The sequence below is a fragment of the Agelaius tricolor genome, unplaced genomic scaffold (assembly GCF_023055355.1).
Source record: "Agelaius tricolor isolate 1412-34295 unplaced genomic scaffold, bAgeTri1.0.p SCAF_7, whole genome shotgun sequence".
Taxonomy (NCBI): domain Eukaryota; kingdom Metazoa; phylum Chordata; class Aves; order Passeriformes; family Icteridae; genus Agelaius; species Agelaius tricolor.
The window spans coordinates 44,360,646-44,386,842 of NW_027269267.1; positions in this window are offsets into that span (position 1 = coordinate 44,360,646).

Consider the following 26,197-nt stretch of genomic DNA (forward strand, 5'->3'; position numbering starts at 1 on the left):
CCTTGGTTATATCCATGGAAGAAGTTAATTCCTTCCATTTTTAATGAATTACAGATGAGTAGTAATTTTAGAAGCCTTTCATTAAATAACAGGGAAATATAATTTCCAATAAAAGGGGATAGCCTTTAACTACAGGACTGCTGGGATGGAACATACCAAACAGGAAATTTTGATTACAGAATCAGTAACTTCTGCTGGCCTTTGCCAAATTTTCAAACAGCCTCCACAGATATGTCACCATTGCCAACATCCCATAAGATCAGAGGGGTTTGGTGACTTACACTGCAGCTTCTGCAATCACATCTGTGCTGTTTACCCATCCAAATTTTCAATTGCTAAGAAGCAGATGTAACTGGCAGTCAGTCTGAAAATGCAGAGAGAGAGGGGGAGGAAAAAGGCTTCCAGGAATGGAACAAAACCAAACTGCAGACAGCATACCCTTCAACAGAGTCCAGTGTCTTTCTTGGAGCCTTAGTTGGGTGCAACCCAAGAGAACCTGGCCACAACACATTCTGTCCTCCACCATGTGCCTTTCTGTTGTGATTTAGAATATGTGCAGCACTGTAGTTAAAGGTAAATGTCGGTAAATAAAGATTAATCTGGACAAGAGATGGTGTGACTACTTTCCAGTCTGGCCTCAAGCACAAAACTGGCGAGTTTGCCAATTGTTGCCAATCAATAGTTTGTTTTTTCTGATCTTTGCCCTAGGCATGGGGAATGCAAACCAGGAGACCACTGGCAACCTGAAAAAAAATTGGATACAAAAATAATATTTTAGCTTATGCCATGCTGTTTTAGGTAACCCTGATAGACATTTAAGCACCACACAGCTGCTGACTCTTTTTGCCCGCCCTCTACCACCAGAGGAACAAGAGAACAGAAAAGAAAGGGTAAAACTCACGAGTAAAAAAAAAAAAAAATATAGCTTCATGAACAAAGGAGCAGTGAAAGAGGAAAGGAGAACAGAAAACAAAACAAATAAACTGATACAAAGGCAATTGTTCACCACCTTCCAAGCAGTAGACTGACACTCTTTTAGGTCCCAAGCAAAAGATGGCTGACCTAGGTAAATCCCCCTCACTTCACTTTTTATTGCTGAGCATGACATTGTGAGGCATGAAGCGCCTTTGATTAGCTTGGGTCAGCTGCCCAGTTCTGTCCCATCCCAGCCTCATGTTGGCTCAGTTTATTCACTGGATGGTGGCAGAGTAGAAACAGAAGACTTTGACGATTGCAGACACCGATCAGCAGTACTTAAAAATTAGAATATTTGGCCAGAAATGCAAAATGTGGCGCCGTATCACCTGCTATGAGGAAATTAAACTCTGTTCCAGCTGAAACCAGTGCACATGTAAAAGCTGTTTCTGTATTGGGTGCAAAAAAGGTCTCCCAAGGTCACTCTGAATCCCATCATTCTGTGAAACAACATCAATCATCCACAGAAGAACAGCATGCCTAAAAATCCTTGGAGCTTCTGCAGCAAGTGACACCAGGTTCCTTAGAGGAAAGACATCTGCATTTCTGAAAATAAGCACCTGAAGTCATCCTCTCTGCTTAGTGTCACCAACACAGACTTCATTCAGTGGGGACTTCTCCGGAAAAAATCGAGTGCTTTTCCACACACCCTGAAGTACCCAAGATATCTGTGTGGAGTCACAGAATATGGCAGGGTGTGTAGGAGGCCTGAGCCCATCTTAGCTTCAGCTGGCACTCAGGTGCCACGTGCAACCTCAGATACCTGCATGGGAATTGGGTTCTATCAGAGCAGATGGATTGATTGACAGAGGTCCAAATCCTGCCCAATAAGAGCACCCTGTGCTGCACCCCAAGCAATGGATATTCTTGTATTTTCCTCCTGTAAAAGCTGCCATGTTGCTTATAATCAGCCCTGAAGATCCTCCTGCAGAGAGTCAATGTCAAAGGGAGGATCCTTGTAGCCTGAGGAGCTTTATGAGAGCTTCTTTATTCAGCACTGAAGCTCTTAACCATGTGTCTGCTACCAGACGCTCTCTGCCTATCTATGTTAAGGCAGATTTTACTTCAGATTTACCTTCCAGGCAATCCTTTGTTCCAGGTGGAGATGTGTAATTCATCCCAGGTGAATTTTCATGCTCAAAAACTCAGATTTTTTCAGGCTTCTCTGTGGCATAAACTGTAAAACAGAGGCACTTCAATAAATAAGTAAGTCACTAAGGTGGGATGTCTCTGTTTTATCCAAAGACTCCAACCAGGGAGTGGATAACTGAGTTTTGCCTTAATGCCATTTTGTAAACTGCTTGTGGTTAGGAGAAGAAAGCACTTTAGCTCAGGACTACTTAGGAAATTACTTTTATTGATATATTTAGCATCATTACCATGTATCAAGAGCTCTCTAATATCTTTTATTCCATTTAAAAGCAACTACTGGCATTTCAGCAAATATGTTTTTGCTACAGTATTTAGGCATGAAATATGCCAATTTATACTCTAAGACCTATTGCAGATGGTAATAAAAAAAAGGTGAAAATGTCTAACAAAGCAGTTGCTGCATTCTGTCAACAAATATCTTTATGTGTTATATGACCTTGTCTGCTGGTCTTTGAATTGGGATTCCAAGTGTGAACAGTACCCCAAGTGGGCCACATTCATTGGGAATTATACAAAAGGTCAAAAATACTCTATTCCTACTCCCCTGCAATGGGTAGGGACTAATTTCTTAGACCATTTTCAAAGTATGTCTCTTCAATTTTGAGTTGGTCTTGTTCCATGAAAGCTGCTACAGATTCTGTGAAATGAGTCTAAAAAATCCTTGTGGTGACAAAAAGGTTGTTTCTATAAATCATAGTATTTTTCATTTAATATTGTCATAATGCTGGGACAGAGGTGACTTGACAGGGAGGATATGGTAACTCTGGTGAGCATGGCTATATCTGGTGTTAATGTAAGTACTATATAAAATTTTCTTTTATTTTGAAGGCTTAAAAAAATTAGATTTTTTTCCAGTGACTACTTCTAGCTCATCCACAAAAAAACCAAAATATGTTCTGCTGTCACTGGGACCAAATCAGTGCCTGATTTACATCAAGATAGTTAACAGTCTTCTGACTCTGCTTTTCATCAAATATAACGGTGAGGTATAAATTATTCAGCTCTATAATAAACCTTTCCAGTGAGTCAAAATCATTTTTCCAAATCAGGAAAATATCAGTGAAGTGCTATAACTATTACAAAAATTGTTTAAATTTCTTTAGGGTGTAAAACAATTCTTCTTCAAACCCCACCATTTCAATCATAAGTCTTTTCCTATCATTGAGGAATACTTTTTGCACTAATCAGGACCATCAAATCTCATTTGTAATCCATCCATATGGATAGTCCATTTTCAGTTAGGTCAGTAATATTTTTTGTCATGATGAGATATTTGAATAATATTATGCTTTATGCTCAGATGCAGCTGCATGAAATGGATTTAAATATATGGGCCAAATTCCAATGAATTCATCAGGAGCTACTTTCAACCTGAACAGGACAGAGGTTCTATGGTCTTTCTGTGTATGGATTGGATGTGTAGCTATCAGAAGTAATCTTCACATAGTAATAAGCAGAACTCATATTGGGCATGAAGCATAAAGAACCCTAGCTCACAAGACAATGCCAAGATTCTCTTTCTTTTCTACCCTCAGGGGTTTTTTTGAAGGTGGATTTCCAGATGAAAGAGATGCAGGCATTACCAGTTAGCAAAGCTTGAAACTGGGAAAAGTTGTTACGTAGCTGTGCAATGCTTGATCTATGATATAGCTACTCAACATCTGGTCTTCATGTTTACATTGTTGCTTTTTGACATCTTCAGGTGTTAAGGAGGCCTTCAAAAACCTGTCAAGACATTTCCATTAAATGATGACACAGAAAATTATTTTTAGCAATTTTTCATATTTTCTTGACTTCCGTATCTTCCCCTTATCATGGCAAAGCTGTGCATTGAAAAGTCAAAGGTTCCTGAAACTAGAACTTTTCATGGTTATTGTAGCTTCAGATGTATATTAAACTATAGCATAATTGAGCACATATATACTTTTACAAGGACATGTGTGTGGTGCAGCCATCCTACAAGCTGAGTGGACATAAATGGTATTATTTCTCTCCATTTGAAATATGTGGAATATATTTTCATTTAATCCTTGGGTGAATCATCAGACAATCCCTTAAATACCATCTCTTAATATCTCTCTTTGAAGATCTGACCTTTCTTCATCCTCATATTTTATTTTCTTTTAACTTGGATGTTTTTTCTTACTCTTGTTTTCTTTGTCTGACATGCCTAACTTCCTTGCATATATCCCAGCTTCAGTATTGGGGTTTTTATGGGTTTTTTTGCGTGTTGTATGCAGCATTTTCTCATTTATTCTTTTTCACATCCACATCATTTAGGACTCATAGCAGCTTTTACAATCATGGTGTCTTCTCCTAACTTGACCTCAGATAGAGACTGAGTGACTGTCCTCTCCCTGAAAAGCAGTTTGATTTTATCTCCAATGTGAAACTATGAGCAAGAGTTATACATGTTTTTGATAATAACTTGCATGTTGTTCTCCATCACAGGAGAAGAAGGACCTTTCAAATGCACTCCAGGTTACACAATATCAAAGAAAGAATTCAGAATCCTGTGAAAGTAAATCAGAAGGAAATAATGAGAGCTTGGACTGACAAGTCAAAAATTATTATCAGCTTCAAGGAGTGACTATGAAACTCGATAGTAGTCTAGATAAAATTTATAGAAGTATCTAACAATGTTTATTAAGCACAAAGAATTTGGTTTTTGTTATAAAAAAAAAGAAAAAATAAATATAACAATGTAAATACTTAAAATTTTAGCTGTTACCACAGGATTTTGTGAGCTCTTCCTATGAAAATGATCAGGGCGAATCACAATAATTTTTACTCTCCTACAGAAAAGGGGGTTAGGTATGAATTACATTATATTAAAATAGACCAAAATAATTTTCAACCTGTTTATGCTCCTTAAATATGTAGAAAACAAAAAAAATTTCTGACTCGCAGTAAGATGACCCATACATTAATTCACATGTATTAAATTGACACATCTCTCATCCAAATTCACAATGGAATTTTTGTTAGATTAGAAAAAAAGTCTTGAATAAACCCAAGATATGTCTTCATAAATATTAGAAATATTTTAAAGGGAAATTCTTTATCTTTTATCAGCATTGCAGAATAACTGCAGAGTGAGTAAATTTTGTATCACAGGGACAAGGATCATAACAGTATGAATGACTTGAATTACCTTGGGTATTTTCCTAGCTATAAAGCGATTTATTCCTTATTGCTTGAAGGTAATACTTGTGCTGAAAAATGGGACACAATGCTTAATTGAATTTTTTTTTTTATGTACATAAAGGCTGCTTACATTTCTTAGAACTGAATGGCATAAGAGTGCTGCAACACTGCAGTACACAGAGTGCTGTCACTTGCTGTTACTATGGGGGAAAGTATTGAAATAATTTTGCACATAATGAATGATCATGGGGATGTTCAAAAAGGCCGAGGGAAACAGAGATTTCACTGAACATTATAGATGCATAGCTGTTGTCCCATATAGGGCAAATTACATCCTCATATTACAATTTTCAAAGTAATTTCTAAGACTTTTGATTATGAATCTGTAGATGTTATGTTCAAAGAATGTGTATCTCACTGTTCTTTCTCCCTGGAAACAACCCCCTTTCTGGAGACAGCCAAGTAAAGCCACTTCTGCAATGGGGAGATTTTGGTAAGAAGCTGAGATTTGGACCCAATGATCCTTGTACATCACTTCCAACTCAGAATATTCTGATTTTGTGAAATATGTGATTTTGTGAAATATGGGAACTTATTTCTAACATTGCAAATACTGGATGTGATGCACTCTGAACCATGTTTACCTACACATTTACTTAGTATTTGCCTGATTTCTGGTCCTATTTTTTGCTGGGCAGCTCTTCCCTCTGGAGGTCTGAGAAAGTCCTATCTAGGGAGTCTATAAGGACTAAGCATTTGATATTTAAAATTTAGATTTTCCATGCAGATAGATTGGATGTCATGCTTTGTTACTGAATCCATTATGGATATGCTCTGTGTATCAAGCAGAATTAACAGATCCACTGTTTGCAGAAACAAGAATACTTTGGATGCCAAAGAAAACTGTTCATTTAATTATCACAGCCACAAAAGAGAAACAGAAGATCTAGTATACTATGAGATGCCTAATGCTGCTAAAATGAGAGCAGCAGATCTTTTCTGTTTTCATAATGAAAATGGCAAAATAAATATATATCAACATCTTTCCATATAATATTTTCATTATGAAGGGTACAAGAGGAAAATTTTCAATATATTTTGATGGGGTTTTTATTACTGAACAGAATAACTAAAAATAACAAGAGTAAAACAAAAAATATCTGATTTCACAGCTACATCTTCTATACCTAAACAAATTAGCTTGCAAATTAGAATAAAAACAGTGAAGTATTACAAATATATTTCAGTATCAGAAGGGATGGGCATTTATAAGCAGAGGTAAACTCCATTATCACTGCATTCTTAGCAAAATATTTCTAAGCATCATCTTATTTCCTACTGATACAAAAGGAAAATATTAAGTGCATAAACATAAATTTTACATCCACCCCAGAAGTTTTTAGTTTTGCTGCTGGAAGATACTGGAAGATACATAGATGGCTATAGCAATAAAATAGTAACAATAGTAATGCCTAAAGACTAATTCAATTCAATTTATGCAATGAGATACACTTAGCACATTGCATTAAAATGTCTAATTAGTAATATTACTACTTATATATTTCCAAGGATGCTTGCATACAGACTGGTGAAGATGAGCCGTCAATACACAGACAGAGCAAATAGGCAAGAAGAGCTCTGTGAGAATTCAGTCCAGATAAATACGACATATGCAGAAAGAATGGTCTTTCGAATGTCATAGTGTTCTTGGAAAATATAAATAGGGAAAGATTCAAATTCACTCATCAGGCCACTTTTTAAAAATTTTGATCAGTCAGTTGTTGGCTGTATGTGGTGAGAATGAAAAGGATTTTCATTCTGATATGCCTATTTAATGTTCAAATCGTGGAACCCAGAAACAAATTGGTAAGCAAACTGGTAAGATACTGTTCTCATGTTTGTCTAGACAAAGTTTTAAGATTTACAGAAAATTTACTTAACTTTGACTTCCTATTATGGATTACAATAGTAACTTGAATATTTGGGAGGTGAGCCTGTGTATATTAATTTCAAAAGGTCTGCAACTCCTTTCATATGTGAAACTTAAGAGAAATGTACCTAAACCTAGAATTTGACCAATTTAAATCTTATTTAAGGGACTGGGACTACAATTTCACTTAAAAAGTCAAACATGTTTCAGGAATATTGTGGATGTGTTCATTTAATCTGATCATAATTTTAATTATGTTATTTACATGGTATTTACTAGTCTTTTAATGTTAATGCTATCATCACTAATTGTGTAAAACTGTGGATTGAAGCAACTTTTTGACTGTTGCCAGAGACAAACTAAAAAAGACAAATTTTGTAACTCCAGTCTCAGCAAGGCTGGATCGCGCCACCAGCATGAGCAAAGGAAATGGCTGTGCTTGGGGCATAGTAAAAGCAAGAGTTTGGCCTGAAGAAAGTAAAAGTGGAAAAATTATCTCTATAACCATTGTGTCTTGCCTAATTTCTAAACAGATGGATAGGATAGGATAGGATAGGATAGGATAGGATAGGATAGGATAGGATAGGATAGGATAGGATAGAATACAGAGAGCTTTCCTGCAGATGCCCACACTGCTGTCAGGCACCAGGATCTTGTACTTTCAGAAGCTGTCAGTGCAGGGTGAAGCATGTAAATTGGTATGACCCATCCATGTTTATCAAAACATCACCAGAGTCAGGGACCTATCCAACTCTTTTGTTTGATTTCTTCAGTGCAGGTAGCTATCTAACATGTCGTCAATCATATATGCAAGCTACTTTAGGTATTCAGATGACCAGATTTTGGTGTCTAGTTTAGGATTAATAGCTCCCTAAGCCCCTTTGACTAGACTGATCAGATGTGGGATTAGTCATCTATAGCAATATTAAATGGTCTGTAGCATCCAAGACATCGCTACAGGAGATTCATGACATTTTTAAAAGGTTGTACAAAACAAAATTAGGGAGAAGTAACTGCTGTATAGCTGCAGATAATAACACTACATATCTATGTTGATAAAGCTGATGCCTGTAGAGATGTTCTCTGGCTAAGGGGAAGTTTAGACACCTTCTATCATAGATCAGTACCTGCATTGTAGTCACCTAAATTTAAGTGAGTTCTAAGATTAGGCAATTGCATCCTGAGAGGTTCATTCAGTTGTCCCATCACATTCAGAGATGCACTAGAACATGATTAGACTCCAGGGTGTCAATGGGTTTCCATTATCATGTCTGAAAATGTTTGGGTAGCCTAGGGGATCTCATATAGCAATAGTTCTCTTTCAGCAAGGAAACAAAGAATAAGACATTTCTCTTATTTTTCCACTCGTAATAGAAGCCTGGATACGCTTACACTGTCTGCATCATTTCCATAAATTTCAAATATGCTTAAAAATATGAATTAATATGATAAAAGACCCATCTTCTAAAAGTGTACTGGAAAATGTAGAAAGGATTTTCAATTTCACTAATATCAATGAAAGTTACCAATAAGTTTAAAAATTTTAGTAGCCATTATCCGCATCCTTAGAAATAAAAAAAAATTCCCCAAAATCTATTAAAAACATATTTGTGTAGAAAAAAATCAGTAGATTAAGCTCCTTCTCAGTTAAAACATGAAGAAAACATATTTTGATAGATATAAAAATATCAATAGCTAAGGTTGGAATCTGATTTTTGTATATGTTGTAGTTTTCCATATTTTTTTAGTACAGGATGTAGGGGAGAATGTTTACAGTGCAGTAGATGAATTATTAGATGATCTGAATCCTTAAGAAATAAGGACCCTACAGAAAACACTTCTCCTACTTTCCCCCCATCTATTCATTCTTATGAAGATGTGTTTAGTGCTTAACATTGTGTAATTGTTAAATACAACCCTGTCTGGCGGAAGCCCTGTATCCCAGCCTAAAGCTCAAGAGACATTTTTTATCTCCAAATTGTATATGAATCCATAATAGAAGCCCAAGACTCCATACAGCCCTAAATGTAACATGATGAATGTGATGTCCTTATAAGTCAGCAGTATAACTTTTACAAAAGGCAAACATCACACTCAAATACTGGAACTCAAAAACTAGAACTGTTTGTATTTTCTTGCTTGACTATAATGTTAGATGTATACATTATTTATTAATGGAGGATGGATTTTTCTTTTGATTAAATGCAACTGTTACTTTAACAAACAGATATGAGATCCCCAAGCTCTCGGTGCGCAGGGAATTTTGTCCACGCATGCCATGCCAATGGATTGTCAGTAATGGAAAGTGACGGAGTGTGGAGGGGAAGGGGCTTCGTTGAAATACCCTTACTTTCAAGGTAATCTACCAGCTACAACTGCTTATCTCAAAGGACTGCACCTTGCTGTAACTGCTACACTTTGTCTGAAACTATAAAACATTGTTCTCCTTCCCAAAGCTGTTGAGAATAAGGCCTAATGTTTTCATGTGAGAAGAAAAAACAATACATTTAAATTTAGAATTCAGTAATAGAGAAATTCAACTTTGAATAAATAATCTAATAGTGTTGGAGTATATTTTCAAATCTTTTGTATTCTCCCAATGGATGAGCTAACTGTGGGATATCTACTGTTATAGCCAGATTGCCATAAAATAAGAGGTATAGGAAAGCCAACCAACAAAGAAAACCCCACGAGAACCCTGTCCACTCTCTTTTGTTTGATTCTATAATGATAATATAGTAGTGATCTCAGTTTTGATGACTATCATCCATCTGCAGCTTCACTGGCACATGTTGCAGTATCTAAGTCCTGAGTTACCCCCGCCCAGTCTTGGCACTAGGGGTGAGACTCACCTCACTTGATTTCAAACATACAAACATCAGGTGTCTTGAGTTTTCTCTACAGTCTTTGAAGATAGATAACTCCAGAAAATGAGTAATCTGCTAAATGTTTCTTCTCTGTATTAATTAGCTCCTGGAACTGCCTGTCTTTCTGCTTTATACCAGTTAAAAGTTATATGATTAGTTGGCTAAATTTTACAGAGATTAATTAAATCTCAAATTTGTACATGAAAGTATCAAGCTCATTTCATTAATGCACTTTAAAGCATAATTCCAAAGGAATAATGGAGACAATAATTGTGGTTTTTTAATAAATATCTGATTTTCCAATGCTTATTGCTTAATATTTTAGGTGTATTTAATATGACAAAACTTGATTCAGTTACAATATTAAGTCACGAGCTTTCACAAAACATGAAATGCTTTGCAGCCAGGTGACTACCCATCAACAAACTGTTTTTCTAACCAATTAACACACTAACCAACAAACTAGTTTTCTCCAAAGCAATTAGCTGGCTCCAAAAAGCTATTGCCTTTTTTATATGAGCCCAAAGCGCAACTCTTGGGCAAAATGACAGGATTCCTATTAAGTGACCAGACTTTAAAAATTCTGTTTATATCTAATACATACTATGAAGATTCAAAAGTGTGAAAGGGCACAGCAAAAAAGATGGATGGCAGCATTGTCACTGCTAGAGCAGGAAGGTTCATTATCACCCAAAGTCCTCATCAAGAGAATATAAATAACAGAGTATCAGACATTGGCATTCGTGGTTGAAATTCTGGATATTCCAAAGTAGAATAAATTACATCTTTGGTTATGGTAGGGTCATAGCAGTCTCAAAACAAGACTATTTGCATATTAAAAGTTCCATGGAGACTAGCAGATAAAAGATTCAATGAAAGAGCACATTTGTCATAAGCCGAAAGTTAAAGTTGGGCTACAGTAAAAACAGCACTGACAATTATACAAAATTTAATTGCCTGTGGAACCAGGCAAATCAATGGGAGAACTTCTTGCAGGTAATCTAGGTCTGACAGTGGAATTGAAAGCAGATAAAGTCAAGCAGAAGATTTTGAAGTATCAGATCTCAAAGTCATACATTTTTTTAACCCATAGAATTGCACCAAAATTCAGTAAGTAAATCTGTTCCAGTCATGTTATCTCTTTTTACAATACTAACAAGAGAGATGGAGGCTTAAAACAACCAGTCAGGTGTCAAACATGCTCGAGTTCTTCCAGTAACAATTTAACTAATAAATGCACACAGAAAACATTAATGTCTGCGGGAAGCACAATAAAATGCTCTGGATTTCATACATAACCCTCTGTATTCCATACCAGTTGACCTGATTTTCTGCTCTGTTTTGGATGTCTCCAGCTCTGTATCTTCTAAGGGATGCAAAGACTTGCTTTTGGAAACAGTTTCCTCCATTCCAGACGGCTCCATAAAAGACCCACTGCAGGATGCAGCTGACCCTGTCAGCCATACTGGTGGTGCCTCTGGGAAAATGTATTTAGGAATGGGCAAAATGATGTACTGCAATTTGGACAGGAGGGAAGGGGGAAAAATGTGAAAAATAACCATTGAAACACCAAGGTTGGAGAAAGAGGAAGGTGAAGACACATCCCAAGAGCCAGAGTAAACGTTCTCACGCAGCCCATGAAGACCATGGTGAAGCCAACTATCTCTGCAGACTGCACAGGACAATGCCAGAGCAGATATACTGCAGCCTGTGTAGGACCCCGTGTGGAAACAGGTCCTGAAGAGTCTGTGGACAATAGAGATGAGTCCATGCTGAGACAATTCTTGAAGGACTGAAGCCTGTATGAGGCATACACGCTGCAGCAAAAGAAAAAGTGTGAGCAGGAAAAAGTGGTAAAAAGGAACTGTTATGGACTTACCCCAGCCTCAATTCAACATCTCCCTGTGCTGCTTGGGGCAAGGCAGGCACAGGAGGAAGAAAGGGGAGAAGTGGATAGAGGAGTTTAGAGGTAGGTATTTTTTAAATTTTGGTTTAATTTCTTACAATCCAAATCTATTTTAATTAGCATTTAATTAAATTCATTTTCCGAAGTTGAATCTGCTTTGTAAATGATGGTAATTGGTGGTGTGCTTTAACCCTAGCCATCAACCAAGCCCCACAAAGACATTCTCTCACTCCCCCACCAGCAGGACTGGGGAAAGAATTGGAAGGGTACAAGCTGAAAAATCCATGGCTGAGATAAAAACAGCTTAACAGGAAAAGCAAAAGCTGTGCACAGAAGGAGAGCAAAATAAGACATAAATTCACTGCTTCCTATGGGCAGGCAGGTGTTCAGCCATCTCCAGGAGAACAGGGCCCCCTCACACATAAGAGTTACTTAGGAAGACAAAGCACTATCACTCCAAACATCTCATCTTTGTCCTTCTCCCTCCCAGCTTTATATACTGAGCATGAAGCCCCGTGGTCTGGAATATCCTCTTGGTCAGTTTGCATCAGCCATCCCAGCTGTGTCTCCTCCCAAACTCTCATGCACCCCCTGCTCCCTTGTCAGCATAGCAGTAGGAAAAGCAGAAAAGACCTTGTCTCTTTGTAAACCCCGCTCAGTAATAACAAAAATAACTCTAAATGTTCATCTGTATGTTCAGCACAAATCCAAAACACAGCCTCATACCAACCATTATGAAAAAATTACCTATACCCCAGCTAAAATTTGATAAGCGATTTCCCAATTGATAAGTGATTTCCCTGTCATGTGATGACCCACGAGCTTCTTCACCTTGTTTGCAAGGGGAAGAGGGACTGGAAGCCAGCTGAGATCAATGTACCACAAGAACCCTGAGACAAAAATTACTCTTTTATGACACAAAGGTCCAATGAATAAGCACACAGATAAGAAACACATCTAGATAAGCACACGTGTAGAAACACCATTATAATTCATTGTTTCCTATGATGCCAATATCTGATAATTATGATCTGATCCATTGACTCTCCAGGCCGGAACCTCCAAATCACCACTTCACAGGAAAGAAGAGCATTTATGTAATAAGTATAAGGAAAGAAGTAGAAATATAATGCATGGTTTTTTAAAGGAGGCTTGATATTAAAATGATCACAAAATATTAGAAGGACAATTCCTTCTCCCTAACTCTATGTGTCTACATCTGACATAGCTTAAATGTCTGCACTGACATAGATTGCATGGTCAGCAAAGAAAAATGAGGAATATTAGGAAGCTTTTATTTTGAATGTAGATATACCAATATCTCCATTACAATAATCTGGTATCTAGCTGACACTTTGGGTGCCATGTGGCCCTCAGATTTGTTCCTGACTATGTGAGCACTCAGGGAATACTCAGCAGCCCGTACAAAGCACCCCTATGTCTTGACATGACTGAGTTGTGTGGAACTTTGCTACAGTTTAGGAGCTCTCTCTGAATTTTCTTCTCTTTCCTGCCTGTGGATCCTGACCGCAGGCCTTTCCCTAAACTCGACCAGTAGATTACACTTGGTGTAGTATACCAAGTACACTTGTTGTGTACACTTGGTGTACACCTGAAAGACCCAATAACAACCACATTGAGTCTGGAGGTTTCTACCCCAGCTTCACAACATTCAGCTCATTGTCCCATTCCATAGATTTCTGTGGTCTTTCTCAGTTTTTAATTTTAAATGACTGAAATGGTTTTAACCTCCAAGTCTAAAAGGGACTAAATGGGTGGAGGATTCGGCCCTCAGGCCTGGTATGAGATACTTCCTTACTCATTTTACTGGTTTCTGTGTTTCACTGGTTTCTCAGTGTTATGCAGACAATCTGGACAAGCAGCTCTTGCTTTTGAGTAGAAAAGGTGCCCAGAGCTATTGTTAGGTTGAAGGGATGTTGCCCTTGGAACTAGTTCTTTTCTATACCTCATTCTCTCTCACAACTCTTTGTGCAACCATGTGGTAAACCAGATTAAGTGCTTGGCACATTTCCTCCAAAGAAACTGCTGATTTATTTGTTAGTCTATGAAGAGCAAGGAAAATACTGCTCAAGCCAGTTGTGGATATCCGTTACAAAGGAAGCACTTTTCTAGTCAGCACCAAAACAGTGAGAGAATTTTTGTACTTCAATGCTTGTATATAAAGTCACACCTCTATGCTAAGTATTAGTTCTCAGGAGGTGATATATAAAGGAACCTTCTTTATATAAATGAGTCATTATATAAATGAAGCACCTTGGAAAATCATCACCAGCACTCCATATAGTTGAAAACTCCAATAAAGTAATTCCACAGGCTAGTTTCTCTGGTGGCACTGCTATCTTAGGAGATTGCCAAAGCCAGCAAAGGCTTTTGCTATCCTGGGGTGCAAGTCAAAAGTGTGGCTGAATCTACTGAACAAATAACCTTGCCCCTGTTTCTTAGCTGCCTCTTCTTTCCTCCTTTGCTTGCAGTTGGAAAATCTTGCCCTGAGACCCATGCTAGCTCCAGTGTTCACTGAGGTCATTTAGAAGAAGTAATTTTAATTTTTTTTTTTATTTTCTGAGGGAATATAAGGGCAGGAAAGACAAGGCAAACAGACTATCTTCGGACTTCAAGAGATGGATCAGTTCAACGTGGTGTTCAATAAAACACCAGAACTGACACAGGGGAAATACCTGGCCATGGGTAGTGAGGAAAGGCGTGTGAAAGAGGAATTAAGTGGTCTCAGCTCTATTTTCTAACTGCACTTCAGCTTCTATTTCACTTTTCAGCTGCAGGTATAAAGGTAGCAAGCTTTATGGTTCCCCTAAGGACAACTAATGGTCTGAGAATGATAGAGTTTGGCTCTGTTTACTTGCAATAAATCTTTAGGAGTTACAGGACTACATGATTTTTATGCCAACAGCATTTGAAACCAGCTTTCTAAGTCATTAAGTCTGTTGTTTTGTTTGAGGAAATAAATGGTTGAAGCCACCTTGAGGCTGGTTTGAGGGAATTCACATCCCTGGTAATCTGTGAAGAGTCCCTTTTATCTGTCACACTGTTTTGTGCTACATATAACTAAATTGTACCCAGTTTTTCAGCATATATGAAAGCTGTCTCACCTAACTTCAGATGTATGCATCTACCACAGCTGACCTAATTCTACCATGTACTTTCAGTCAGAGGAAAAGTATTTTTAAGGCAGTTTCGCACAACTAATCTAAACTATACCAGGAAAGACCTTTTTCTTTTCATTGCCCACAGTGGAAACACACTGACAAGTTTAAATGCAGCTTTTCTAGACATCTATCTGCCTTTGTTCTGCAGAGAGAGGATAGAGTCTAAAGCAAGTGATGTGGCAAAATTACACAAAAACAAATACTGTGGCACAAGTTGTGAAGATCTCTAAAGCAAAAAGCCCTTGCAACACTATACAGATTTTGTGGTTTTTGCACCACATTAGTTCCAGCCCCACCCCCTGCACTGTGTAGGGTACTGCTCACTGGCATATCCTGCTCCCAGGCTGGGGTGGTGGGATGGGACCTTTTGTGAGACCTTACCCTGCCCTGCCTCTTCCATAGGGAGCTCCTGCAGCTCCCAACTCCAGGGAGCCATGCCCAGTACCCATGGAGCAATCATTGCCTAGAAATGACTTCTCTGCATTGTTCAAACCAAGTCTTTAGTTTATTTTTTGCGAAAGATTAATCCAGTTTGAGTGCTGAGATCATTTGTTGATGAGAACCTTAAAGTGGTAAGTTGAGCTGACCTGAAAGTCCAGTTCAAAGCAGTCTCTTGATCCAAAGTAAAAGGCCAATGGGGACATAGTATGTGCTTTCAAATTTATTTACATAACAGAGGCAATTCATTAATGTATATTAAAAAAATATAAATAAAAAACATTAAATGTGATTTGGGGACCCCACTCTGGATTATTTTGCTAGCATACACCCATTGTTTTAGCTCATGGACAGGGCAGACAATGAGAGATGGAATCCCCAAAAAGGTAGTTTCACTGAGGTTTGCATCAGTACCTGATCACTTTTTTTGAGGATATGTTTTCTTCTTGGGTAACATAGTAACTTAGGTGTCTTCTATTTGGTCCTGATGTTGTTGTCAGATATGTGTAAATGTAAAAGAACTGAAAGTGTAAGTCATTCCAAGGTCACCTCAAGTATTACTAAAACATACTGGATTGCAGCAAGGCCCCAGGGAAGGTTTTAAAATGTATATAGTGACTCTGTGGAACTAGATTTCTGATCTCTACAACTGTCCCTCAGTATTTGGGAACACATTGACAGTACAGTTGTTTTCCAGTATTTTTAGAATCTTTTCCCCTTAAGCAATTGAAGTTTTGCTGGACTTCTCTGTGGCTGCTTATGATACATTTCCTTATATTCAATAAGGTTCTAACTATAGGCATTCTCCATGTGAATAAATTTTTGTCAGTGACATATAGTACCAAACAACTGACAACAAGCAGCAAACCACACTCAAAATACAAGTTGGATACTTGTCAGAGAAATAAATAACAGTTTGAAGTGCCATAAACAGTAGGAGACAGGACTTTAATATGACACTGAGGCAATTTCTTCTGTGTATATTTTAATTAATGCCTTCATTATTTACTCAAGAGCTTAACTTTGGGTACTGGATGTTGTTCACTCTCTTTAAAAGGCACAGAATACTGGCTTCTTTTATTGTCTTGTACTGATTCTGGTTCACTTTGGAAGGATGAGCCATGTAGTTTCCTTGAGTTCTTGGTGAGCCTTCAAGTATACATATATGCACCAATCACACAGCATTGATACAAAAATTGGAATTGAAGCACCAGGGGTTCTAGATCAGGCAGGATGGAATTTGGTAGTGAAACCAGCCATCTTGTGCCATCTGAAAAGCCTCATGATAGGTGCCTGCCTTCCACTGGCCACTCAAAGAGATGTCTGTCTCCTTCAGGTTCTCTATCCTTTCTGTCAACATCATAAAAAAATACCTTGCTGTAACTAAAATGCCTGTAGAACTGGCGAAACCGGATCTCATGAGCAGTAATGTTTTCAAGGACAACACCCAGGGTCCAGACATGAAGCATCAGAATTTGTTCCCGAAGGAGAAATTATTTCAGACAGCAGTCTTCTCTCACTTACTACTAGTGTTTTCAAGAAAAGCTCTCAAGAAACAGCAACACAGAATGACCTATTAGAATAAAACCTGTTTTCACACCAGTAGAATAGATTGAGGTGAGCCCATCACAGTAACTTGTGGAAGTGACAACCTAACCATGTTCACAGAATATCTAAATAGAATTATTGTGATAACAGTTTGATAATTATAATCACAATAAAGACACTCTCCAATTGCTATCACAGGCACAACATTCTTGGGGGAAAAATAATTTAAATTATTTCCAATTTATAATAGAGCTGAATGATGAGAAACAAAGACAACATCTAAACCACCTTCCACAAATACCTAAGGGCACAAGGGAAACAGGGAATGGGTACTGTGGTCAATCCATAACATCTCTTCTCTGCTACACTAAGCTCACACTTAGCTGCTGCTACTGCATGGACTCTCCATATCTGCAATTTCCTTCCAGCTTCTCCAGGGTGGGGTGCTCCACGTACTGCAGTGTGGATACTTGCTCCACCATGATCACCTCCAAGGGCTGGAAGACCTCTCTGGGGATTCTCTGCTTTGTTACCTGGAATATCTCCTCTTCCTCCTCTCAGGTGTAGGGCTGTTTCTCACTTTTTTTTTCCCCTCACTCTTCTCTTGGCCATTTTTTTGCCCTTTCTTAAACTCTTTCTCCCCCAAGGTGCCACCCCCTTGGCTGCAGGGATCAGCCTTGTCCCCACTGCCAGCATATGAGCATCTGCGCTCAGTTCAATGTCAATAACCTTATTGTCAATTGTTTTGTCAGCTAAAGAACTTAGGTTCTAAGCTGAGTGCTATCATCAAATTCATGATCTTTCTGACACTGAATATTAATTTTTAAATGAGGATTTCATTTGAAGAACTGAAGCTACGATCAGGGATTTCGGGGCAGTATCTACTGAAGACAGTAGTCTTGTTTTCTAGTTTCACATTTTATGTTATCCATAGTGAAAAGTATATAAATAGATGAGGCATAAATTATACAGGCTTCTTCATGTATTCATCCTGAAGTATATACCCATAACAGGTCTAAATTATATATGAAAAATTGTAAAATTCACTCTGAATAGGCACTTACATGTATATGATTGAAAGGGCAGACTAGTGCACAAACCCACACCCCCTCCAGCTGCACATGTTTGAAGCTGGCAAGGCCAAAGAAAACTTCACCCCATAACTCAGTGTCTGTTCTCCACCATGGATACACTGCAGAAGGTCCCTCCTCACTCTGAGTATCCAGCAAGCTGCACAGACTTCCACCAGGCACTGCCAGAGAACTCCAGCAGTAGGAGTTGGCTGGATAGTTCATTCTATTCAAATTACTGCTTTTCCCCATACAAACAGAAATGAACAGCAACGTCTCTTCCTGTCTGTCCCACATAAATGCGGCTCAAGAGATAATGAGTACATACAGATCATCCTTGCCATCTAAGCTGATACCACAAACAATTCCTTGCTATTGCAGTAATGAGAACAAAGTGATCAGCTTTTAACAGATAATGCTGCTGCCTTGAGTCTTGAGTGTGGAAAATGATCAGATGTTTCTTAGAAGTACTTTAAGTTTTACAGGACCTGTGTTGAGACACTTGAAAACAGAGGTGGTGAGTTTGAGCACAAGATGGATTGGAAAGTAGTGGAGGTTATGCTGCCCATGGGAAGATCATTTTCAAAGGAACACATGGTAAGGCTGGGGAACATAAAATACCTGTTAACATGCATATAATATATTTGTTCACTCTGCACCTACTAGTTTCAATATCTGAACAATAACTGATGTCTCAGCTGAGAGCAGGTAACATTTGCTTGTCTAACTTACAAAAAAAAATACCTATTCTTCTATGAGAGAAATAGCAGCTGGAGACATCCATTGTTAAAAATCTTCAGATCCTGATAGGAGCTGATTTGCTAGAAGGTATTTTTTTTGAAAACTAGGGAATTTGGAATCAAAATAAACAAGTTGCATAGCTGGTTTTTGCATGGCATGTTGCATAATGTAACACTTATGAAACTTTGATTCATGAAACAGCACCAAACAACAAACAGGTACCAGTATGGAGCTAGAAGATTGAAAGTTTGAAAAGCATTGATGACAGACTATTGCACAGCCCCCACTGCTTCCAGCACCTTTCTGGAAGGCTAAATTAATTTGGGTTATTTGCTAGTGGGGTTTCTAGAGCAGCCTTAAGGCCAGTAGTGTTTGCATGAGAGAAAGGAGCTGATGTCACCTGACAGGGAATCTGGGAAGCTCTGCCAGGGTCACAGGGCAGATTCACTTCATTATACACAAAGGCAGAATATGCTGAAACCATGGCCCAAGCCAGATTTTCAGCTCTGAGATAAAGTGAAAACTCTGTGGAAAGTGACCCCATTCTTCACTTAAGTCACAACAAGTCTGTTCCTAGGAGAGGCCTAAGAAGGTGCTCCACTGGAGTCATTAAAACTGTGATAATTTGCCTGAAATATTTTCCAAGAATTCATAATTATCTCAGCTTGTTTTTGCCACTTCATTTTGTCTTTCTCTCATTCTGTTCCTTCTTCTTTTCAGATCCACTGCTGTATTATGGAGCTAATGACCAATCTGGGTGATATGACAGAAAGTTTAGCAGAAGACAGTACGGAAAAAGAATTTCATGTGATCCTGAGGAAGGAGCAACAGCTTTAAGGTAGTCTAAACCTGGAAAAGAGGAAAAATAAGATGTTTTCACTGTGTTCTGTGTCAGGAATAAATATAGTTTGATATACTCAAAGATATATTATATATTTGACATTAACTGGCTTGGTTTTTTGCTACACAGTATATTCCTCTTGAAAATATCCCTTAAAGTGATTTTTAAATGTTACATCAGATTGCATGGGGCTATTTGGAGGTGAGCCTCCCATCCTGTGCCCTCCCATCTCTTCTCATGCAGTGCAGCTCACAAAAGTCTAATAGCAAAAATATATACTACTCTTCACAGCATAAGGGGAAGCAGGTCAAAAAGGGGGATGGGGCAAAAGGGTGTAAGTAACTCGAATTGTTCTCTAGATTTAGGCACTGGTTGTCCAAAGCTGTAACCTGGTTGCTCTGTGATTGCTTCTCAGTGATTTTATATCAGTGCATAAACTCCTTGGGGAGAACTGATATGACATTGTCAGATTTACTTTGCCTTTTATCAAACACCTCTCAAATTTCAGAAAGTGGAATGGGGAGCATAGACAAGATAAACCCTAAAAGTAGAACAATCTGAATTTCTCACTGTGCCTCCATATATTGGAGGTAGGGGGCTTCCTGATGCCAAACATGCATTTCAGTGCTGTAAAACACAGCTAACATTCCTGTCTTTTGAAAACAAGACTTGGAAGAGCTATGTTGGATCAGAAGAAATTGCACTTACCTTGTAGCTTTATGGCCATTGGTTTAAGTCCAAGTTGACATTTTTAGCTCACTGAGTCCCTGGTGGACAGGGGTCCACCACACAAAAATCACTGTACATAATCTTGTAAACTTGGCAGTCAGTGAATTAGAGGGGACTAAAACTGATGCTGACACAGAATAAAAGACCCAGAACAGTAAGGAAGTGTCTGAGAATGTGATGGTTTAGAGGAGAGAGAGGGAGAGAAACATGAAAATTCTTAATTGGTGACCAGGTATTACTTTTGCCCTAAATTAACATTTTTTTTTACTACCTTCTTAGTCACCAAAGAAAATTAAGAGAGGAACAGCCACTATTTCATGGTTTTTAAGGAAGGTCAATTCATTTTAAAAAATCAGGAAATATTTAGAGAATGTAATATCATCAGTGATAAATTTTACATGCACTTGTTACATTGGAAGAAGTTTTTGTTATGGAAAATTTCAATTTTTTTTTTACACAAAAGCACAATGTGAAATAGATCTTTTGCTATTAAAAATAAAACATGAACACATCTCTTCCTCCTTATAAGTGAAAACACAAGGAATCTGTGGCAGAACTGCTGTACAGACATCAATTTATAAACATCCATTTACAGATAGTCTCACCTATATTGTGGTGTTGTTTTGCTTCTGAAAACTGGACCACATTCAAATATTGAAGAAGCCCCAAACACCATAGAGTAAAGAATCTATGCTTCTAAGTTTATCTCTTACAAGTAAATGTTGAGCTACTGCCAATTGTCTGTCCATGTTAATAAGCAGAACAAAGTTCATTGAGCCCTAAGGATTTACGATGTGCTGCAGTAGTTTTCCATTATGTTACAAATTCAAATACTTTTATTCTGAATTTTCATGTAGAATCATAGAATATCCTGTGTTGGTAGGGACACAAAGGATAAACATAGTCCGAGTCCTGGCCCTACACAGGACACCCCAAGAGTCACACCATGTCCCTGAGAGTGTTCAAACACTTTTTGAACTCTGCCAGGCTGGTGCTGTGACCCTTTCCCTGGGGAGCTTCTTCCTGTGCCCAATCACCCTCTGGTAAAGAACCTTTCTCTAATCTCCAAACTAACCTCTCCCCTCACACCACTTCAGGCCATTCCCTCAGGTTCTATCACTGGTCAACAGAAAGGATCAATGCCTACCTTTCTGCCTCTCCCTGTCAAAAAGTTGCAGACTGCAGTGAGGTCTCAGTCTCCTCTTGTCCAGGCTGAGCAGACCAAGTGACCTCAGGCACCCCTCATATGGCTTCCCTCAAGGCCCTTCACCATCTCTGTAGATTTCCTTTTCACACTCCCTAATAGCTTTGCATCCTTTTCATATTGGGATGTTCAAAACTGCACACATTGGCAGCTTTTTCAGGTAAGAGTTCTCATATTTAAGTGAATAATCTTATTATCATCCCTTTGTTGAAAGTTCCTGTGTGAGTAAGAATATTTGGTCTTCAGAGAATTTTGTGGAACTGACCCCTGAAGTGTTTTGGACCTTGGATCTGTCCATTTATTTGAAAAGAAAAAAAAAAAAAAAAAAGAGTGAGATTCAGGAAGAAGTGGTAGAGTCATCCATAGGGAGACTACTTATGCATGGGACTAGTTATAGTGTATATCCTTCACAGGCAGTACAGTAGGAAATATGGAGGAAAGATTTATAGGAAGAGGATATGTCATTTATTAAGAGATAAAATAACCATCAGAAGTTTAAAATGCCCTAAACAAACCATGCTATCTATAACAAAGTTTAGCTTAGGCACAAAAATGTACAGCTGATACTTATGCTTGAAGGTAATGGTGAGGTAGAAGAAGTTAGATTAGCCAGAAAACCTCCAAATTTTGAAACCAGAAAATGGCAAGTTCTAAGCAAGAAAATATTTATAGTGATCAAAAAACCCCTTTACAGTAACCAAGAGAGGGGAAAAAGTCTATCTTTAAATTTTTATCAGAGACAAACTGGGATATCTAGTCTATAACAACCTGAAATTGAGGCAATTTTGATTTATGAGATAACAAGAGAGTAGTGGATAAGGGAGGTAACAGTTATTCATACTTTTGAAATCCATTATTTCATAGTCTTCTTTACAGTATGTTCAAAAATTGTTAGACCTTCCTTGATCTCAAGAATGCCTCTTAGTCTCCTGATAACAAGGGAATCAATTAAGAATAGAAAAGGAAGGGTCCCCAATGGGTTTTTTCATTCCCTTCTTAGGTCACACTCAGATTTATGCAAGGGAAGAAGTGATCTGAAAGAAAAAGGAGCAATTTATCTCATTTTTTCTGCACAAAATTCTTTAGGTGGTAAATTTATAACCAATAAACTCAAATTACATAGGATGGGTTTCTACTGACATCCTGAAAAGCTCACACTGAATTAAATGAACAGTTGCTTGCACTCACCAAAGGATTATCTCATTTACATTTTCAAAAGGGATTACAGTGCCTTTAAAGGACAAGCATCTTTTGGGCTAATTAATTTTCTCAGACTAACTTGAAATATATGGTGAGCACTTGATTAAATATTAATATGGGGTATGGGGTCACACTTTTTGCAGTTTTCTAAATCTGTTATTTTATTGTCAGTGGTTCAAAATGTAAGTATGTACGTGAATGGTTTTTTTGTGTATGTGTATATTTATGTGTTGTGGGAGAAGAGAGAAAATTAAGAGGATTAATGGACATTTGCAGTATCTGGCTCCTTCCGGGGAATACAGGAAAGTGTGCCATAAGTGAACAGAGCACTACACATTTAATTTCCACTGGTAGTGTGATATGGTTTTATAAATCCAGGAATTTCTGAACATTATACATAGATATATGCACAGATATGGGAATATTTAGTCTAAGCTTTTCATACAAGCACTCAAAAAACATCAGGCTGAAGAATGTGGAACACAAGATCAAGGAAAAGCCCCACACTACCCCCTAGTGATCAAAGTTTGGTGACCTCCAAATAACAGAAAACACAATAAGTGGACTTTAGATCACAAGAACAAAAAAATGCCCAGGAGCGATGCAAGTCACTGCTGGTGTTCTTTACTTAGGATCCTTTTCATGATAGAAGAATAAAGCAATGGCTGTCGAAAGGCTGCAACTTCCAATTCCTTGGACTGAAGCCTCAGTCTTGGTAACCAAACAAATATAAAAATGTATATATTCAGAAGGAGGAAAAAACAAAACCTCAGGGGAGATATTTCAAGTGTTGTTAGGATTTGTAATAATAAAATAAAATAGAAGATTTTATTGCAACCATATAGTTGCCAAAATATGTGTCTTTCAGTTTTGTGAGCTATTTGCATTTTTCAGGTATACTATTTAGCAGATATCATACATACACTATTTCTTAGCTTTACAAAATTTTGAAATAACACAAACCAAAAGCTATAGTTATATGTGTATGTATGGTAAACTAATTAAGCACTAGTTTATGCATCAGAGAACAGAATCTGAATCCTAGAAGAAAAAGTAATCATCAACAACAATTTCAGTACAAATTTTTGTAGAAATTTTGCCATGTTTCATAAAAGTAATTTTAAAAGTACAAGAATAGGTAGGGCATATTCAAATTAAATCAATGGAGCAATTCAGGTGTTGTGAAATAACTGAATCAGGGTTTTTAAATCTAATAAAGATGTCCCAGAATAAAATTAAGAATGGTTCTGTATTCATTTTGTCCTGATATTTTTTTCTATGACTGATAAACCAGTCAGTTCTTTGGCATTCTCTAACAAGTGAGAAATCACAAACTCATTTGCAGAAGCTCTCTGAGAGGTACTGCTTTTGCTGACATGGATTTTATGCCCTATCCACAAGTAGGTAATCGGAAGTGGGTTCTTCCTATTCCATATTACCTAAATAAAAAACCTCTAGAAAATGAAGGCCTTTAAATTCCATTTGTAGAAGAGTTAATTTATAGCCTTACCAGACCTCAATATGTTTAATTGTTTGTGATCCTTCACATTCTCAATTTTATATTATGTTTATTAACACAGTATCTCAGAACCTTCCAAGTTAAGTCCCAGCACAAAGTCCCAGCTTCAAAGATCTATTACTCTCTCTTTCCAAGAGGACCCCCCTTAAGGTCACCTTTTTCATTATTTGTTTTCCTTTAGCAAGTTCTGCTGAGTGTGCATCCTCTTTTCTTTTGTTGCAGTTGTGGGAAAGCTCCATCTTTACAGCTGGCAAATTCATAATATGTAGGGAAGGGAGATTTCAAAAGACCTGACAGCTATTGGATTAAAATTATCAGGGCCATGGGATACTCTGAATTGATATTCCATTTTATCATAGGTCAGCAGTGTAAGACAGGCCATGCAGGAAACAGTTAATATTGTGATGAAAGATATACAAAGGGAAATAATTCTAATAGAAGAGGGGGAAAAGGGAAACCAAATCAAGCATTAACGATTTCTTAAAGCAGATGCACTTTTCATCGAGGCAGACCAAGATTATATTAACAGAAGAGCAATAGCTGAGACAAGCTGTAAATCAAGGTAAAAAGAAAGGTAAAATCAAGGTAAAAAGAAAGATTGGAGGCATGAAAAGGAAAAACCACAACATCAAAAAAAACCCAAACAAATATCTTTGAAAAAAAGAAACATCCATTATAACCCCCACAATCTATAGGCCTTTCCAGAGGCACATACTTACAAACATTATACACTACCTTCAAAATTTGATAATTATTATCAATTCACATGAAATGAAAATGAGAAAACTCATGCTGGTCCTGCACCTGTATTGCAAAGATGAATATTTCATCCCATTTCTAGTAATATTATTGGGGAAAAAAATAGAGTAAAAGACTGATACTTGGCCCTAAGGCCAAGTGGCACTGACTGGATCACATCCAAAATGCTTAGGGCATACTCTCTAGAGAAGATGTATTGGAGAAAATTACCTAAAGCAGTCCTCAAAAGAACTGGGAAATATGTTGAAAATTAATTACATAGGTACTCACGATTGTAGTGCTTGACTCGTCTTTTATTTGTCTGTGTAGACATGTCTAGAACTCTGCATTAAGCTAGAAAAGAGGCAATAATTTTGCACAAAACAAAGCAATTTAAAATGGGGAGGAAATATTTTCAAGCCACTCACTGCATATTTGTACAGACAATTTAAGAGAAGACTGTTGGACTTCATGCATTTAAGTTTTGTGATAAGCACAAATAGTTGATAGCTTACTACTGCTGAGGCTGATCACAGTTATTAAATTCTTTTTCAATCCCTCACAAAACTCTGACACAGCGTCATAAAGTCTAGGGAAGTCATACTTGTCATGCTCACAGGTACAGCTCTAAGAATAAACAAGTAGTATACACATTTTAATTATTAATCCCTTTCCTTCTCACCTCCCTCGAGATTGATTTGTATCTGTTCCCATCTCCTTATATCTATATTTATTTTGTTTCTTACACACATGTTTAAATTTAATCTGATTGTGTCCTTAGGCCTGTTGTTGATAATTAAACCCACGTATTTTATTCCCTACAGCATTCATTGCAAACTCTGTCTCTAAAAATGAGTCTGAGGCTTCCCCTTGATCTATAAAATTATAGTTTTGGTTTCCCTTCTGATTAATTTTGTATTGGGTGTAGTTTTAGATTTTTCAGCTATAGTAAATAGACCCTCCTATTTTTAAGTCTGAAGTATTTTTCTGATCGATGTCAAATGAATATT